Below are 3,864 nucleotides of genomic sequence, written 5' to 3' on the forward strand. Positions count from 1 at the left end.
CACGTCTGGCATAGGGAGCCGGTGGCTGAGCGGATAGAACACTGGACGCGTGACGTCTACCCCCAGGAAGCAGCCCGTGAAAGAAACAGAGGCATCAGGATGAAAGATTTCGGGGACACTAAAGCCCCGAAATCATCTCAAGATAACCTTGTCCAAAATCCTGAAGAAAGACGGAGAGCAGGCAATCCAGGAGAGGTGTGCGTACACATGACGGGAGCAACGTTGTGCTTCATATAAGGTTTTGCAGTCCCTGCTGTCTAGAAGTGAGACGCACTGAAGGGCTGTCGGTTTCCTGGCTGCCTTGTGGGCAAGGTTAAGCATGTGACACTTCATTGTCATTGAAGAGTCAAACTTCATTATTATGTCAGTTTCATCTGTGAACCGTAGGGTTTTGCCACCATTTGCAATCCTCTCCAACTTGAAATATGCACTCTAGTTATCATCATTGCCTGTGGGTTTTTTCAGCTGCAATTGTGACCAGCCATCTTCTCCTTCAGGCTTTAATCGCTTAAAATTTGTGATTGATGAGTCTTGCAGTGGTTGACATTTATTCATTTCCACATGTAAAGGCTAGCATGCAGTCGTTAACACAGGCACAGGGGCACCCGCACTAGGGGCACCGGTGGAAATTGAATGTCCAAATGAGCCATAACATTAGAAAGAATTTTTTCAGTGTCAGAATAGTAGACAAATGGAATGCATTAAGAAGTGACGTGGTGGAGGCAGACTCCATATACAATTTCAAGTGTAGCTATGATAGAGCCCAGTAGACTTAGGAACCTGTACACCAGTTGACTGACAGTTGTGAGGCAGGACCAAAGAGCTAGAGCTCAACCCCCGCAAGCACAACTAGGTAACACAACTGAGTAACTTGGTAAGTACAGGCTTGAGCTTCAGGGATGAGATGAAGTATATAGTTAAAATAGACCTTCGACAGAAGAGGGCGCAGTACACTACCCTGCGGAACATTGGCACCAATTTAGTGGCTTCCGGACTCTATTCCATTGTGGACTCCTCTTGAAGTAGTCCTCAATGGACTACTTCACAGTAGACACAATGGACTCTCAAGGCAGTCCTTTAATAGCACTAATTAGAGCCTGAGATGACTAGTTGTTACGGCATCAACACCATTGCTGGAGTGTTGGGTGGCGATATCCGTGCCATCTATGGACCTGCACTACAACTCCAGGTATTGGATGCAACGCAGATAACGCCATCTGTTGGCGGTGGCGTGGCATTGGTGAAAGGCTCCTGTTTCAAACCTTAGTTGGGAGATGAGGCTGATGTTTTTTTTTTTTTTTTTTTTTCTTTTTAGCAGGGATAATCCTGCGCGGGCCCTAAGCCTCTGGCTGGCCCACTAAGTGATGCTTGTTTCTGTTTTACTGGGCGGAGGATGAGTATGTATGACTCGTATGGTCGCTTCAGTAAGATTTTGCCATATGTGTTTAACAACTTCCTCTGCTCTGTTGAATCGAGGGTGAAATCTTAACGGGTTTGTAACTGCACTATGTTTGAGATAATGTTCCAGTGGTCTGTCGGGCATTTCTCCACAGTGTTGACATTTCCTCTCATCTTCCGGAACCTGTAAGCCTATTTCCATGCACATGGATATCCAAGCCTGATGCGATGTAAGTGCACTTCTGTTGTTCTACTGCCCCCGTTCATCAAACTAAGTGGTTCGTAGTTGGTCGAATTCTTGTACCAACCCGCAGACCCAGATGTTGCAACTGCTGTGTTGTGGTCACTGTACATCTTTCGCATTGCTCTGTTTCGAATTACTTTCTTCATCTGGGATAGACTCTGTGGTATGTAAATGTCTTCATTTCTCCTCTGAGTAGCAAGTTTTGCAGCTTCGTCTGCAATGTCATTACCTAATAGTCCCACATGACTTGGCACCCAGTTGATAAGTACCCGTCGGCCTTGTCGTTTGAGTGTGTGCATGAATGATAAGACATTTGTGATCAGATGGATGTTATCACATATGTGTTCCTGTTGCAAGGTTTCAATGGCGGTTCTCGAATCTGTATGGATGATAACATGTTGTCGGTGTTCAGCAAGAGCATGTTCCAAAGCCTTTGAATGGCTAGCATCTCAGTCTGTAAAGTCGAACACCCATTTGAGAGCCTCCAACTATATACAGAGTTTCCCGCTTTAACTGCAGCTCCGGTTTCTTGTCCCTGCTGGTCTACTGACCCATCCGTGAAGTAAGTGAAGCTGTCGGATGCCATGTTTGCTTCTATATGCATCTGTGCAATGTGACGTAGCAGATGAGGATGTGTCTGGTTCTTCTTTCCTTCAAGAGCCATAATCTGAAAGTCTGCTGGCAGAGATTCCCAAGGGGCTTGTATAACAAAGTCTGCATGTATGTCGTCGACACCCCTCTCAGTGACTGTGTTTGCCATATCGAACGTATCGATGGCGTTTATCGCACAATGGGTCCACCTGTTGCCATTGGAGGCTCTTCTGTCCCAGAGTTAGTGCTCCAGTGATCATATCTTTAAGTGAACTGATTCTAGGTCTAGTCAGTATCTTGGTCAGCATGCACGCAGCAATCCCTTTTACCCTTATTTCAATCTTCTTATCTTGAGGTTATCTTGAGATGATTTCGGGGCTTTAGTGTCCCCGCGGCCCGGTCCTCGACCAGGCCTCCACCCCTAGGAAGCAGCCCGTGACAGCTGACTAACTCCCAGGTACCTATTTACTGCTAGGTAACAGGAGCATTCAGGGTGAAAGAAACTTTGCCCATTTGTTTCTGCCTCGTGCGGGAATCGAACCCGCGCCACAGAATTACGAGTCCTGCGCGCTATCCACCAGGCTACGAGGCCCCCAATCGACGTTAGCTTTGTCTCTAGTCTTAGGTTCAGGATTTTAGTCCATCTGGGAGCACCTGTTATGACTCGCAATGCATCATTTTGAAGAACCTCAACGTTTGCCCACTGACCAGGAGAAAGAGTGAGTAAGGCAGGCACTGCATAATCAACTAGGGAACGAACGGCGTGTATGTAAAACATTCTCAACACTCTGTGTCCCGCTCCTAGACGGGGCCCTGTGATTGCTCTCATTATATTTATTCGTGACTTTGCTTTCTCCTTTAGATATTGAATTTGCTTATGGAATGTCATTTTAAAATCAATCCACACTCCGAGATATCGATATTGTGTAACCCACTGAAGGTTAATGTCTTGAATGCTTAGGTGCCTGTCTGGAGCCTTGCCACCTAGTCTCATCGCCTTAGACTTCTGTGCAGATATTTTTAGCCCTAAAACACTGCATTCAGATGTCACTTGATCTAAAGCACCTTGAGCTTTATTTAGAAGTGAAGGACCCGTAATGACTAATGCTAGATCATCAGCATAGCTTAGCAATGTAACCCCTTCTGGAAAGGACATGGTAACAAGGTTTTCCATAAGGATGTTAAAAAGACTAGGACTGAGGACTCCTCCTTGTGGAGTCCCATTCTCGTGCAAGTGGTAGTCCGACACTTGTCCTTGCAACTTTACTCTGGCATACCTGTGACTTAGGTAATCTTGAATCCATGCTAGCATTTTCCCCCTCACACCTTTTTTAACTAAGGTGTGTAGTATTGCTGGCGGGCTTGCAAGTTCAAACGCTTTTTCCAGATCAAGGAAGACCACTATAGCTGGACCCGAGTTAACTGTTCCTAGTAATGTTGCTATGCAGTTTGCAGTACCTACTCCTCTAGTGAAGCCAAATATGTGTTTATGAAGGTCTCCAGTCTTCCACAGTAGCCTATTTAAGACCATCCGTTCTGCAGTTTTACTAACGCATGATGTTAATGAAATGGGTCTGTAATTGCCAGGTTCATTCGGCTTAGGAATCGGGATGATGTCTGCTTTCTTCCAA

This window comes from Procambarus clarkii, chromosome 47 (genome assembly GCF_040958095.1).
Source record: "Procambarus clarkii isolate CNS0578487 chromosome 47, FALCON_Pclarkii_2.0, whole genome shotgun sequence".
Lineage (NCBI taxonomy): Eukaryota > Metazoa > Arthropoda > Malacostraca > Decapoda > Cambaridae > Procambarus > Procambarus clarkii.